At 44.1% G+C, this 16,118-nt stretch overlaps 2 protein-coding genes across 3 annotated transcripts in view; both read left to right on the top strand.

The window, feature by feature from the left end:
- LYRM9 (LYR motif containing 9) overlaps nucleotides 1–9,571 on the top strand; it is a 100,138-nt gene extending 90,567 nt beyond the window's left edge. Inside the window, exon 5 of the transcript XR_014821454.1 lies at nucleotides 9,503–9,571. The gene's annotated coding sequence lies outside the window, so the exon portion shown is untranslated. The remainder of the gene's footprint in view (nucleotides 1–9,502) is intronic.
- Nucleotides 1–16,118, top strand: part of NOS2 (nitric oxide synthase 2) — a 106,494-nt gene that overhangs the window by 40,777 nt on the left and 49,599 nt on the right. The gene's annotated exons all lie outside the window — the stretch shown is intronic.

Below are 16,118 nucleotides of genomic sequence, written 5' to 3'. Positions count from 1 at the left end.
TATAAATGGTATTTTAAAACTTTTTTTTTTAATTATTATTATTTTTTTTTGTCTTTTTGCCTTTTCTAGGGCTGCTCACACGGCATATGGAGATTCCCAGGCTAGGGGTCTAATCGGAGCTGTAGCCACCTGCCTACGCCAGAGCCACAGCAACGCAGGATCTGAGCCGCGTCTGCGACCTACACCACAGTTCACGGCAATGCCAGATCGTTAACCCACTGAGCAAGGCCAGGGATCGAACCCACAACCTCAAGGTTCCTAGTCGGATTCGTTAACCACTGCGCCATGATGGGAACTCCTAAAACTTTTTCTTTTAAAACAATTTCAGACTTCAATGCTGCAAGGAGTTCCTGACATGGTGCAGTGGAAATGAATCCGACTAGGAACCATGTTCCTAGAGGTTGCGATTCAGTCCCTGGCCTTGCTCAGTGGGTTAAGGATCCAGGGTTTTTTGTTTGTTTGTTTGTTTGTTTACTATTCCCACTCCTCTCTATCTCTCTCTCTCTCACACACAAACACACAAACAGACACACACACAGACATGTTATTGGTAAGTGGTAATTTTAAAATCCTATTTTTCAATGTTGCTAGTGTATAGAAATAAAACTAATGTTTCTAATGTTTTATATTGACCTGTAGCTAGTGACTTGGCTAAATCCACTTGTTAATTCTAGTAATGAAGTCTTCAATTTTTCTATATATGAAATTATGCCATCCATGGAAAATGACAGCTTTATGGCTTCCTTTTCAATCTTACTTCTTTCTTATTACACTGGCTAATAAGGGTAAAGGGTTGACTACAAATGGTGATAGTGGACATTTCTGTCTTCTTCTCAAACTTAGAGGAAAAGTATTTTGCAGTTAAATTGGATGTTGGCAACAAATATTTTGTTGATATTATGATGAAGTGCTATCAGCGAAATACCTGCAAAACCCAAATGCCCATCAGATAAATTTACATAGCAATGAAAAAGAATGAAGTACTGCTACATCCAGTAATACAGTGAATCACACAGCTATAACTATGAGCCAAGAATGCTAACAACAAAAGTATATTCTGTATTATTCCACTTCCATGCCATTCACGAACAGGTGAAAGTAATCAGAATAGTGGTTCCTGAAGCAGGGGATGGACAGGGAGGGGATATGAAGGATCCTTTTGGGTGCTGGACCTGTTTTATATCTTGATCTCAGTGTTGGGAATATAGGCATGTGTATATATATGTATGTAAAAATACACTGAACAGTATACATACAACTAATATACTTTTAATAAAAAATTTCCAGTTCTGCTTAAATAGAAAATTCAAGAGCCTATGTGTTTTACACAAACTGTAGAGTGTTTCCATCAGTAGCAGCAGCTGTTGTTAACAGCTGGCCCACATTCCCCCAGCTTATCTATGAAGCCCTTGCGAGAGGTATTATCAAATGACCTTTCTGAGATCCAGTCACACTATGTCTGTGATATTTTTTTTTTGCCCATGCCCTGTGAAATGATCATTTATTCCAGTTTTTAAATAGCTCAATGAGCCAAGAGAATTTGGTGGAAACTCCCTCTGGAAATTCTGATAGCTGCCTGGGGTGCCTGCCCACACAGCTTGAGAATCACTGGTCCCCTGATGGGATGCTATTTTTGAAAAAATAAAAAGGACTATCTTCCAGTGACTTGTTCTTGGTGAATTTGCCTTGGTCCCTAGAGAGCAAGGCAGTAATATATCATCTATTCAATAATCAGTCTAGAATTTTTCCAGTGTTGGGCATTAATCTTCCTTGTGGTGAGAATTACCACCTGATATAATTACATCAGGAACTCTTGTAAAACCCCATCTGGACATTTACTTATTTTGGTAAATTCCTTCTTTTGCTTAAGCCGGTTTAAATTTGTCTATCCGATCTTTGCAACTGCAGACATTCTGATTAAGGAAACTAATCCCGAGAAATTACTGAAATTTAAATTTTTTTATTGATGTACAAATGATTTACAATGTTGTGTTAATTCTCACTTACAGCAGGGTGATATATATATATATATATATATATTCTTTTCCATATTCTTTTCCACTATGGTTTATTACAGAATATTGAATATAGTTTGCTGTACTATACAGTAGGACCTTGTTGTTTATTCATTCTGTATATGCTAGTTTGCATCTGCTAGTTCCAAACTCCTAATTCATCCTTCCCCTATCCTCCCACCCCTTCTGTTCTCTATGTCTGTGGGTCTGTTTCTGTTTCATACATAAGTTCATTTGTGTCGTATTTTAGATTCCACATATGTGATATCATATGGTATTTGTCTTTCTCTTTCTGACTTACTTCGCTTAGTATGAGAGTCTCTAGTTCCATCCATGTTGTTGCAAATGGCGTCATTTCATTCTTTTTTATGGCTGAGTAGTATTCCATTGTTTATATGTACCGCGTCTTCTTTATCCATTCATCTGTTGATGGACATTCAGGTTGTTTCCATGTCTTGCTGTTGTAAATAGTGTCGCAATGAACATTGAGATGTATGTATCTTTTCAAATTATAGTTTCCTCTGGATATATGCCCAGGAGTGGGATTGCAAGATCATATGGCAACTTTATTTTTAGTTTTTTTGAGGAACCTCCATACTGTTCTCCATAGTGGCTACACCAATTTACATTCCCACCAACAGTATAAGGGATTTCCCTTTTCTCCACACCCTCTATAGCATTTGTTAGACTTTTTTTTTTTTTTTTTTTTTTTGTCTTTTGTCTTTTTTGTTGTTGTTTTGTTGTTGTTGTTGTTGCTATTTCTTGGGCCGCTCCCGCGGCATATGGAGGTTCCCAGGCTAGGGGTTGAATCGGAGCTGTAGCCACCGGCCTACGCCAGAGCCACAGCAACTCAGGATCCGAGCCGCGTCTGCAACCTACACCACAGTTCATGGCAACGCCAGATCGTTAACCCACTGAGCAAGGGCAGGGACCGAACCCGCAACCTCATGGTTCCTAGTCGGATTCGTTAACCACTGCGCCACGACGGGAACTCCTGTTAGACTTTTTAATGAAGGCCATTCTGACCAGTGTGAGGTGGTACCTCATAGTAGTTTTGATTTGCATTTCTCTAATAATTAGCAATGTTGAGCATCTTTTCATGTGCTTGTTGGCCATCTGCATGTCTTCTTTGGAGAAATGTCTGTTTAGGTCTTCTGCCCATTTTTCATCTTTTTTAAATTATTATTATCTGGTTATTGAGTTGTATGAGCTGTTTGTATACTTTATAAATTAAGCCCTGGTTGGTCACATCATTTGCAAATCTTTTCTCTCAGTTTGTAGGTTGTCTTTTCATTTTGTTTACGGTTTAAGCTTGTAAGTTTGATTAGGTCCCATTTGTTTATTTTTGCTTTTATGAAATTTAAGTCTTAAAATAGAAAATGAAATAGATGCTACTCTGCAAACTTATAAATGTGGAATCTGAGGTTCTGAAGGAGCAAACAGCCTGTTGTCCCAGAAAGGTGAAAATTTGAATTCTGATCCCAGTCTCACCTCAGTGCTCTGTTCTTTATACAACTCACTATCCCTCTTAACGCCTTACCCAGATATGTCCCACACTTTCTGGTTTGAAGACATTCTCTTTGATGGAGACTGGCAGGAAGACAGATGTTGAACAGTTCTGCTTTCTTCTAATCATGCCAGTCCTATAACATAGCGTAGCATTTCCAGAGCTATTTCCCATGGAACCTTAATGTTCCTGTAGGTGTTACTGTGTGTGGCATGAAAAACAACATTGCTCAACAGTCAGATGACTTGGGACATGCTCCTCCATCTTAGAGTCACAGGTGCCTTAGGGCTTGAAAGGCTCCGATGAATCCTGCACTAAATAACGGACTTAATTTCACTACCATCATTTCCCACATGTATTGGTCACAGAACCCTTTGTGGGAAGAACATTTATTAAGATTTTGGTGAGACATAAAGCCTTTATCAGGACACAGTTTGGGAAATGCTGATGTAATGGATCAAACCCTCAGCTTGGTATCAGAGATTCCGTTGTCTAACCCTTATGAGGTCTGTTTATCTAAACTTTAGTGTATCAAAGTTAAACAGGCCAGTCATCCCATCCTGCCACATCCTTCTGTAAGAAGGCTAACAGAATCCAAGTAAGATACAGGGGTCACCGTCACTAACATCCGCTGTGTGTTGGCTCCGTGCTTCAACACTACTCCATTAATTCATTTCACTCTTGCTACACCCCATGTGGTGGATTCTATGATTGTTCTGGGGTGGGGGGGATACTCTGGAGGGTCTCACAGACTCTTAAGTGGAGAAGCCAGGATTTGATCCCAGATAGCCTGGGTCCAGACCTACAACCACTGCCCCCTCCCGCCTCTCAGCTCTTATGCTCTGACAGTGACCAGGAGGCGCTTCAACAGCTCTTAGTGTATTTTCCAAGCTTCTGCCCCTTCTGCGCTTCAGCTTTCTTGCTTCTGCCTTGTAGTTCATTCTTTGAACTCCTACACTGTGCTGGAAGAGCTGCTGGAAATTCCACGTTGGTACATCCCAGTGTTTCCCCCCAGGGTGTGGGCACGACTTCAAGACAGCATGTTCTTACCACAGCCTGTGGAAGAAGTGATGGAGTCTCTAGGGAGCCCCAGGCACAGCAGATAGACCTGGTTTGCTGCCTGTGGGCCCCACAGTGTGGCCAGCAGGAACCTTCTAGAGCCTGTGCTTGCCCCTTGCTCTGGAACAGCTCTGAACTCTGAACTGGCTTTTCAAGAACCAGTGCCAACCTCATATCCTGTTCCCTCCTTCCTTCCCTCTCTTCTTTCTTAATTTTAAATGTTTTAGTAGATGACATTTATGCAGGGTAAAAGAAATCAAATAGTGCCAAGGAATACAGAATAAAATTTAAGCCTTACTCCCAACCCTGACTTTCTTCCACATCCAGTTTTCCTTCCCAGAGGCAGCCGCTGCCCCGTTTCTTCCCGAGATATGAAATGCGGGACAGTATATACGGATGAATTGCTCCCCCGTTGTTTTTTCACGTCATATGACACAATTACATCTTGTTTTTTTTGTTGTTGTTGTTCTTTGTAACAGCTGCAGAGATTAACTTTGCCTGCTTTTGAACTTTATCTAAATGAAATCCTACAGGGCGCGCTCTTGTGTTGGGCTTCTTTCACTCAACATTCTGTCTGTGAGAGTGATGCATGTTTTTGCGTGTAGTAGGGAGTCAGTCTTTTTCATTGCTCTGTATCAGGGCTCAGCACCCTGTTTCTGTATTGGGCCCGATGGTAAGTACTTTCAGCTATGCAGACCACACACATTCTTTGCTGCAACTATTCTAGTCCACCACTGTGACGCAAATGCAGCTGTAGGCAACACATGCACACACACAGAGCAGGCTACAGCTTGGCCCACAGGTCATCATCTGCCCACCCTTGCAATTTCATTATATGAAATTTCATTATATGAATACAGCACAATTTCTTGTGTTCTCCATTCTCTTGTAATGGGCGCTTGGGTTACTTTGGGATATAATGATTAGCACTGCCACGTGTTTGGTGCTCATAGGCACTCATTTTGTGGAGTGGACATGTTAGGTCGTAAGACTGGCGTCCACGTGGCTTTGGTAGATACTGCCAAACGGCGTTCCAACATGTGGTACCAATTCACACGTGGCCAGTAAAATTCCTTTGCATCCTCAATAATGCTAGTGTCAGGTTTTTTCAGTTAACAGCCATTTGGGTAGGTATCTCCTTGTGGATTTTTTTTTTTTTTTTTTTTGGTCTTGTTATGGTGGTACCCGTGGCATATGGACGTTCCCTGGCTAGGGGGGTCAAATCGGAGCTGCAGCTGCTGGCCTACACCACAACCACAGCAACGCCAGATCCAAGCCACATCTGCAGCCTACGCTGTAGTTCACAGCAATACTGGATCCTTAACCCACTGAGCAAGGCCAGGGATCGAACCTGCGTCCTCATGGATACTAGTCGGGTTCTTAACCTGCTGAGCCACAATGGGAACACCTCCTTGTGGATTTAAATTTGCAGTTCCTTGCTGACTAATGACACTGAACCCCTTTTCAAATGCTGGTTGGCCATGTAAACATTCTTTTTTGTGAAGTACACATTTTCTACTGTTTTTAAAATTTGAATTATTTGTCTTTTTCTTGATTTATAGGAGTTTGCTATGTATTTTGAGTTTGTTAGATATAAGTATGGCCAATAGCTTCTTTCAGTGTATGGCTTGCCTTTACTTTCTTAATAATGTCTCTTGATGAACAGAAGTTTTTAAATTTTTTTAAAATTTTTTTATAGGACCACACCCGCAGCATATGGAGAGTTCCAGGTTAGGGGTCCAATCGGAGCTACAGCTACTGGCTACACCACAGCCACAGCAATGCGGGATCTGAGCCACGTCTACAACCTACACCACAGCTCGCGGCAACACCAGATCCTCAGCCCAACGAATGAGGCCAGGGGTTGAACCTGCAACCTCATGGTTCCTAGTCAGATTCGTTTCTGCTGCGCCATGACAGGAACTCCTAGAAGTTTTAAATTTTAATGTGGTCTAATTTATCAACATTTTCTCTTATGGGTAGTGCTTTCTGTGTTCTGTTTCAGAAATCTTTGCCCACCCAAGGTCTTAAAGATATTCTCCTCTGTTCTCTTCTAGAAGCTTTAATGTCATAGCTTTTCACATCTAATTCTACAATTCACTTTGAATCAGTTTTTATGTTTGATGTGAGGTAGGGGTCAACGTCCATCCTGGTTCCTATGGAAACCCAAGTGTTCCAGTACCAATTAGTGAAAAGACCAACCTTTCCAGCTGTAGTAGAAAGCCTGCCCTTAAGTTTGAGATCTGGTCTTTAAAAGGGATCTAGGGGTTCCCGCTGTGGCCCAGTGGGTGAAGAATCAGACTGCAGCAGCTCTGGTTGCTGCAGAGGCGAGTGTTTGATCCTCGGCCTGGTAAAGTGGGTTCAAGGATCCAGCTTTGCCACAGCTGTAGGGTAGGTTGCAGTAGTGGCTCAGATTCAATCCCTGGCCCGGGAACTTCCATATCCATGGGTGTGGCCATAAAAAAGGGAGGGAGGGATCTGGACAGCTGTAGAATGTTCACATCTGAGGAGGGTCTCCAGACTACACCCCAGGAGAAAGAGGTGAAGGGGCGTGGAGGTCTAGATGCTCTGGGCTGGAAGAGTGTGGAGTCATCAACTCTAGGGTGAAGAGGATGTTTAGAGAAAGAGGCTGGGTCTTTCCATTTGGGAATTCCGTCTCCATAATGCTTAGAAGGATGTTGTACCAGCCCAAGACTTTTTTTCAGCTGTTGCTGGCAAAACAAGATTTCCAAGAAACTACTCTTGGAAAAAGAAAAAAGAACATGGAGTTGCTTTTTTAAATGTTTTCATTACTCTTTATATTGCCTAGGCCAAATTTTTGCTTCTGGAGAAGAGGCTTTAAACCATAAGACACTAACTAAGCCAGTACTGGCAGCAGCAGTAACCAGGGAAAGTCCTGAATATTTTGAGACCCCAAACTGTTTATTTCTGTAAGTGAAAGAGAAAGAGAGTCTTGAGCTCAGGTTCTGCAGACATCAGACTGTGGACTAATATTTTCCAGACAGATGACTACTGTCCAGAGCTTTCCTGGATGGCTCCCCACGCCTTCTGCCTGGCTACGTGAGCCCGAGCAGCCACTCTGCAAGGGACAAGAAAGCTGCTTTTGTATACATCACTCTGACCCTTTGAGGAAGGGGCAGAAGGGTGCTTGTTATTTTTCACCATTTCTAGAGTGTGTATGTTTGGGCTTGCTGGTGAGTACAGAGCCAGGGAGTGGACATGGGGGTGAAGGCTTTGAGTTGATGCTGGAAGAATGTGTCACCCCCTGACTCATGGTTTATACCTGATAACCTGGAGTCTGCAGGGGCAGCTGCTCCTGGGGATAAGGCACCTTGGGACTGGTGGGCGCCACCAACTCAGGATCGTTCTTGAGATCCAGTCTCCTTGGAAGATGATAGTGATTACAATTAGTAACACTTTCTCCGCTGCCATATTAATCAATGCATCACCCAACAAATATTTATCAAGGCAGGTACAGGGGTTCCCATTGTGGCACAGCAGAAATGAATCCAACTAGTATCCATGAGGATGCAGATTTGATCACTGGCTTCACTCAGTGGGTTAAGGATACAGCATTGCTGTGAGCTGGGGTGTAGGTCACAGATCCGGCTCAGAGCCCATGTTGCTGTGGCTGTGGTGAAGGCTGGCAACGGTAGCTCCGACTCGACCCCTAGCCTGGGAACTTCCAAATGCCGAGGGTGCAGCCCTTAAAAAAAAAAAAAAAGAAAAGAAAAAAAAAAAAGAGGCAGGCATGATGCTGGGCAGTGGGTATATGTCAGTGAACAAAAGACAGAAAGTCCTACTCTCATAGGGCCTTCAGACAATGAACAAACAAATTATATATGATGTGAAGTTAAGTTTGGAGGGAGATGGAGAAAAGAGGAAAAGGAGCATCAGGGAGGTCAGGGCTGGGGAAGGCTGTAATGTTAAATAGGGTGGCAGAATTGGCTTTAATGTAAAAGTGACACATGAACAAAGAATTGAAGGAGAGGCAGAAGGGAGTCTTGGTGTTATCTGGAGGGAAAAATTGTCCATGCAAAGCTTTGGCTCACCCCCAAGTTAGGCAGATTCTAAATGCAAAGCTAGTTAACTGGCTTGCATGCTTCCTTTCTTCCTTCCTTCTTCCCTTCCACACACATTAATTGAGTGCCTGCTGTATACTAGACTCTCCCTCTCTCACCCGCTATAATTCTCCTCTCACTGAGAAACAATGGACAGATGTGCTCAGTAGCTGAGATCTCCCCAGGCCTTTGAAACAGAACCTGGACATCTTCTGAAATGCCCCCAACATGGCAGGACAGATAGGAATGTAGTGATGGATTGTCTCTCTAATATTAGAACCTCACAGATGCCCCCAGAATGAAATTAAATTGTAATATGTTCACTTCAACAATTTTTATTTCATTCCAACTAACCCCAGTCTTCTGAGGCCTTTGATAGGGATTTTAATTAAATCATGAAGAGCCCTTTGTCTCCTGAGGAGGACTGAAATCTCCCCCATCCCTCCACCCACCTCCTGCCCTGACTGCTGAGGCATGTGCCTTGTTCCCAGCAGGGTGTTGGGATGGCAGGACCCGGTTTTGGTTGGAGTCTCCACCCAAACCCCATTCCCAGGTTCAGAGTAGAGACAGCAGCACTCACTCATGAAGTAGATTCCTGGACTCGATAAACATTGTTGAAAACAATCTGCCCCTAAATCCTGTGTGTCTGTGTGTCTCCCGGTGTGTCTCTGGCCTGTTGTAAGCAGCTGTGACCCTCTTCACCTTGACACTTGGGGTTTCTGACTTCCCTGACATAACTGGCCAGAGCCATCTGCGGCTCCACCGTGAATGTCTTCGCCTGGGTGGGTCACTCATCCATTCATTCATGCGTTCTCCCCATTTTGCCGTCATTCATTTGTTTCCACGTTCCTGTTCCATAGGCGTTTCAACCTTGAGTTCCTGACCTTATCCCACCAAGATCAGCTCCTCATCCTGTCTTCCCTGGATCAGTAAGTGGCGTCTCTGCCCCTTGGTCGCAGCAGCTAGAAACCTGGGAGCTACCCCTGACACCTGTGTTCCCCCACCCTCCATGTCCAAAAGTTGGCAAGACCTGTTGGTTCCATCACCAAAAGTTGTAGTCCTACCTCTGTCACTCACTGCCTGCATGACCTTGGATGAGCTGGTAGACCTCTCTGTGCCTTTTCCCATTGTAAGTAACATGGAGATAATACCACTACTTCAGGAGATTAAGGATAGGAGTTAATACATATAAAGAACAGTGTATGGCACAGAGTAACAACTAGATACATGTTAGCTGACAGAGATGATGGTGTTGGTTGTGTTCTTATCCTTTAGCAAGATGGTAGTTCAGGGTAGTATTATGTTTTTAATGTTACGGGTTTTAGGAGTTCCCTGGTGGCACAGCAGGTTAAGGACCTGGCGTTGTCACTGCTGTGGCTTGGGTTGTAGCTGTGGTACAGGTTTGATACCTGGTCCAGAAACTTCTTCATGCTGCAGGCAGGGCCAAAAAAAAGTTACATGTTTTAATTTTAATGCATGATGTAGTACATTAAAATATAACAAAGGAAAAAAGTTAATCTTAACCAAAGAAATAATATAGTAAAAGAATAATGATATAGAAAAGTGTTCACAGATGTTGTTGTTAAGCAAAAACAAAAAGCATGATATACAGCAGTATGTATGACATGAGCTTATTTTTGTAAAAAAAATTGTGTGTGAAGAACCAGCCCAAATGTTAGTCTCACTACCTCTGTGGGTAGTTTGCATGACTTTGCATATACTATTACCTTTGCCTAAAATCCTTTCTCCTCTTATTAGTCCATTGAATGTGTTCTTCAAAACTCTACTTAATGAGCCATAAAAAGGCAAAATCAGTAAACTTTAACTTTGAAAGGGCATTTTTAAGAAATTGTAAAGAGTAGGGGAAAATATTTGCAATCCTCATATCTGACAAATAACTTGTACCCAGAATACATAAAGAATTCACAAAACTCAACCATAAGAAAACTAACACATTTTTTTAAATAAGCAAAAGACCTGAACATCCACTTCACCAAAGAAGATATAAAAGGGAAATTTACTCTATACTGTGTAATAACCTATGTGGGAAAAGAATCTGGAAAGGGATGGATATATGTATATGTATAACTGATTTACTTTGGTGTGTGCCTGAAATTAACACAACTTTGTAAGTTAACTATAGTACAATTGAAAAAAAAAAAAAACTTGTAAGGATGCATTGGAGTTCTCTGGTGGCCAGGGAGGTAAAGGATTGGGCATTATCACTGCTGTGGCTCCTGTCGCTGCTGCTATGTGGGTTTGATCCCTGGTCTGGGAACTTCTGCATGCTGTAGGCATGACCAAATTTTTTAAATTAAAAAAAGGTATATAAGTGGCAAATAAGCATATGAAAAGATGCTTGACATCATTAGTCATTAAGGAAATGCAAAAATCCCAGTGAGATATATACATATGCACCTGTTAGAATGGATAAACGAACAAAAGCTTGACCGTATCAAGTCCTGGTAGTACATGGAGCAGCTGGAACTCTCATGGTTGCTGGTGGAAATGTGATACAGTACAGCCATTCTGGAAACCAGTTTGGGGGTTTCTCATACACTTACCCCATGACCCAGCAATCCCACTTCTAGGAATTTAGCCTAGAGAAATGAAACTCGTGTGCACATGAGAAGGTGCACATACATGTTTATAACAGCTCTCCTCATAATTGTCAAAAACTGGAAGACACCCAGTATCTTTCAGAAGGCGAATAAACTGGTTCATCCATACAGTGAATTCCTCTTTAGCAACAAAACAGAACTACCAATACCCAGTAACATGGACAGTCCTCAAAGGCATTATACTGGGGAAGAATCAGTCTCAAAATATTACACACGTTACAATCCCATCTATATGACAGTCTAGAAAAGGCAAAACTATAGGGACAGAGAAACACAGCAGTTCCCAGGGGTCAGGGTTGGGGGTAGGGTGTGACTACAAAGGGGGAAGCCTGATTGAGTTTTTAGGGGGTGATGGAACGGTTCTGTATCCTGAGTGTGGTGGTTGCAGGAGTTTACGCAGGTGTTAAAACTCATATACCTGTGCATCAGAAGAATAAAAAAGTCAGTGCTAATTAGAAAACAAAACTCTGTTCAGGAATTGCCTGTCCTGGGAATCTGCCCTCATTCTCCTGACACTTGGTTTCATGACTCTGAGCTATAATGGAAAAAGCATCTTCAGACAGACCACAGATCTAGGGTATGGAAAGTGGAACAGAAGCGGAGACACTCACTGAAGGTTTGGTGGACTGGAAATAAATAGGCTGCTGGATATTTCTCCAGCAAAGACACGTTTATTTGGGATTAGGAGAGAACTGCAGTTCGGGGTCCAAGAGCCATTGCCCATTTCTGCAAGGCAAGGGAAGGAGACGGCTATAAAAGCTATAAAAGAGGGGAAAGGAGGTCGGGAGGGCTGTGTAAACAAAGTGTCTGCGGCTTTTATTGAGGGGAAAGGCGGTGGGGAGGGCTGTGTAAACGAAGTGTCTGCGGCTTTTCATTGGCTGAGTCCTTGCCCGGCAAGAAGAGGAGTCTGTCTTCTTCCTCTTGGGCTCTGCTAGCCTCACCGGGCATGAGAGCTCCCCTCTCTGGTCTCCCTACTCTATTTAATGGAGATTTCCGTTCATTAAATTCTTACTGTTTCAGCAAGTCAGGTGGTAAATACCATGGAACTTTGGGCAAGCTTTTAACTTCTCTAACTTGATGGTGAGGAAATCCGAGCCTGCATATTCCCAGGGCACAGACAGGTGCACCAGGTGATCATAAAACTGGCCTTCATTGAAGTCCCTATTGGACTGTGCAAGGTTGATTGTTTTCCAACAGGAATTTTTTCGGCAAAGCTCTCTGATCCCCAGAGCCCCAGCAAACGCAGTATTAGGGTACTTTCCAGCATTGCACTTTAGCATGCAATGCTGGGTACTTTCCAGCATATCGCCTTATCCTCTCCTTCCTCAATCCCTGGTGAACATTCGCTTTCATTTTTCTGTGGAATAGGAGACTTCCTCAATAAAGCAGTAGTACCCATGTTAGGCGCTGCAAAAAATGCAAGCCCCTCATGTAGGCTCCTCTGGAGAGTAAGAGTTTGTTGGAGAATATCCTGGGCAATAAGGAAGCTGGGAAGCTGGGCCACATGGCTGCAGTCACACTGCCTGGGGAGAGTTGTGTCTGGCCAGGGCATCCTGCTTACTCACCGCTTCCCCTGCCCTCTGCCTTCCACTTTCTGCCTTCTCTCTGGGGGTCTTCTGGAGGTCTGCTCGGCTCTCAACTGAGGCTCCGTTGCCTCCAGTTCAAACCCTCAGAGGCAGACAGTCCCCCAGGCCACCTCTGAGGCCACTGGCTGCCCCAGGGTGATGTGCCCACCCTTGTCCTGTAGGAGGGGTCATGTGACACACAGCAGGGAAACAGGCCCAGGAAACCCCTCAGAAAGGACGGGGCCAGGGCAGATATCCTGATGCTTCCGGGAATCCCTCTGACTGGGAATTAGGGACTAATGACAAAACAATTAGAAGTTCCCATTGTGGCTCAGCAGGTTAAGAACCAGACTAGTATCCATGAGGATGTATGTTCGATCCCTGGCCTCACTCAGTGGGTTAAGGATCCGGTGTTGCCATGAACTGTGCTGTAGGTCCCAGATGTAGCTCAGATCCCACGTTGCTGTGGCTGTGGTGTAGTCTGGCAGCTGTAGCTCCTATTCGACCCCTTGCCTGGGAACCTCCATATGCTGTGGGTGCGACTCTTTAGAAAAAAAGATAGAACAAACAATTAATATAGCATTACAGATAAAACAAGGGCCCGGACCAAAGTCGCAGTCACAAAGCTGCCTCTGTTTCTGTGCGTTTTCTCCATCTCTCCCCATCCATTGCATGTTTCAGTTTTCTCTTCCAGGAAAGCTGAGAGCATATATTTCCCTGACATGCATCTGTACTTTCTTGATCAGGGCCCATAGATCATCTGGCCACTTAAACAGCAGCCCTGTGAGCTGTGTGGCTCCATGTTACATGGAACCAGGGTACCAGCTCTTCGGGAGTCACTCAGATGAACCGAGGATCTCTCAGAACCGGGCCTGGCTCTGAAGGCACTTGTGGCCTCCCTGTGCGGTAGTGACAGCATCTGCTCCACTTTCCCATACACCCTGGAGGGCAGCTTGAGCTGTGAGCCAGAAGCTGTGGCTGCCACCGCCCAAGTCATTTCAGCAATTTGTTTGAATCTCTCCTCTTTCTCACCTGACCTTTAAACCGCTCCAACCAACAACATAGGTGAAATAGAAACTCTCCAACCGAGAGCTCACCTTCCATTGGTTAGAACAGTCAGAATGGGTCATTGCCCTCACCATACCCCACTCCTATGCCAGGGGCAGATATGGCTACTTTTTCCTACTGAGCCCTAAAGTACAGAACCTTAAAATCCTTCTTGCTCTGAGGCTGTGAGGAGTCATTACTTACCTGTGAAGGTTGGCATGGCAGAAATTTCCGTATGGCACAATGGGTTAAGGATCCAGCGTGGTCACTGCTGTGGCGCAGTTTCGATCCCTGGACCCGGCACTTCCACATGCCACAGCTGCAGCCAAAAAAAAGTTGGCACAACAGCTAAAACCCATTTGCCATCCTTGGTCTTGGGATCTGGATAGATTTTCCGTGAGGTTTGCCCACAGACCTGCAGTTGAATTCAAATCAGCACTGCTCAGATGCCCCCCACCCCCAAGTCCCCCATTGCCCCTCAAGGGCCTGAATAGAGGGTTCATGGATCTGGAAAGCCAGCGTGTGCTTGGGGACACAAATGGCTGGGAGGACAAGTCCTTTTGAGGCCTGTGATAATCCTCTTGGGATTGTCTGCGCCACCCCCTACTCTGTGACTGGGGGCTGCCCCCACTGCAGTTTCCTGGCATCTATAAACCTCTTGCTTTCTCCCTCCCCCCACCCTTTCCACTGCCCCCCTCTTCACAAGCTCTTTTCCAGTAGTTAATTAGTGGAGTGACATTTATGCCCATGTCGAGCAGACTGCTGAGAAAACAAACTGGGAAAGGACAACACCCACCATGTACTGTGCCCTGTGCAAACCATTTGCGTGCACCCCTCCCCATCCTACAGTTATCCCACGGGAGGGGGCTTTATTGTTTCCATGGCACAGAAGAGGAAACTGAGGGCCAGAGGGGTTACAGAGCTAGTCCCATCCAGAAACGGGCCCAGGGGAGTCCAGGCTGCCTGCAAGCTTTGAGCCATCCAGGACCAAGGCAGATTTGGTGTCTGGAACCACAGTGGGGGGCAAGCTGCAGATTGCCATGTCCCCACTGGGTGCCGGCCCCCAGAGAGCAGGGAGCAGGCTCTCCCACCAAAATTAGATCTCAGAGCTCAGGGACTGGCATCAGCTTCCACACATCCATCCATCCATCCATCCATCCATTAACTAGTCATTTGTTCATTCATTAAAAGTGCATTGACTACTGCATACCCACTAGGAAGCCATAGTGAAAAAGGCAATAACTAGGGTTGACAAGAATGTGGAGGAATTGGAACCTTCAGACACTGCTGGTGGGCAAGTCAAATGGAACAGCCCCTTTGGAAGACTTTAGGGCTGTTCCTCAAAAAGTTAAACATAAAAAATAAAAGTTACATATAAAGTTATCCTATGACCCAGCAATTCCACTCCTATATGTATACCCGAGAGAATTGAAAACTTCTTTTCATGCAAAACCTGTACGCAAATGTTAATAATAATGTGAATATTATTACTCACAATATCCAAATGGTGGAGGCAAGTCAAATGCCCATCAGCAGATGAATGGATAAACAAAATGTGCAATGTCTGTACAGTGGAATATTATTCAGTCATAAAAAGGAAGGAAGTACTGACACAGGTTAATACATGAATAAGCCTTGAAAACATTATGTTAAGTGAAAGAAGCCAGGCACAAAGGCCACATATTGCATGATTCCATTTATACAAAATATCCAGAATAGGCAAATCCATAGAGACAAAGGCAGATTAGCAGATTGGCAGGGAGAGGAGGAAATGGGGAGTGATTTCTAATGGGTATAGGGTTTCTTTTGGGGGTGATAGAAATGTTCTGGAATTAGGTCGTGGTAATGTTTGCATAACCTTGTGAATTTAAAACCCACTGACTTGTACACTTTTAATTTTTTTATTTTTATTTTTATATTTTCCGTCTTTTTGCCTTTTTCAGAGCTGCTCCCATGGCATGTGGAGGTTCCCAGGCTAGGGGTCTAATCGGAGCTATAGCCACCAACCTATGCCACAGTCACAGCAATGCAGGATCCAAGCCGCATCTGCAACCTACACCACAGCTCACGGCAACGCCCAATCACCCACCCAGTGAGTGAGGCCAGGGATCGAACCCACATCCTAATGGATACTAGTCGGATTCGTTTCCTCTGCGCCACCATGGGAACTCCCTGGGAGTTATATCTTGATTAAAAATTTTTATTGGAGTTACCATTGTGGCTCATCAGGTTAAAAACCCAAC

This window comes from Sus scrofa, chromosome 12, assembly GCF_054392235.1.
Source record: "Sus scrofa isolate SSC_HxYL_T2T_F1_AM1 chromosome 12, Sscrofa_HxYL_maternal_Yorkshire_Landrace_v2.0, whole genome shotgun sequence".
Lineage (NCBI taxonomy): Eukaryota > Metazoa > Chordata > Mammalia > Artiodactyla > Suidae > Sus > Sus scrofa.
This window is presented reverse-complemented; position numbering and strand designations above follow the sequence as displayed.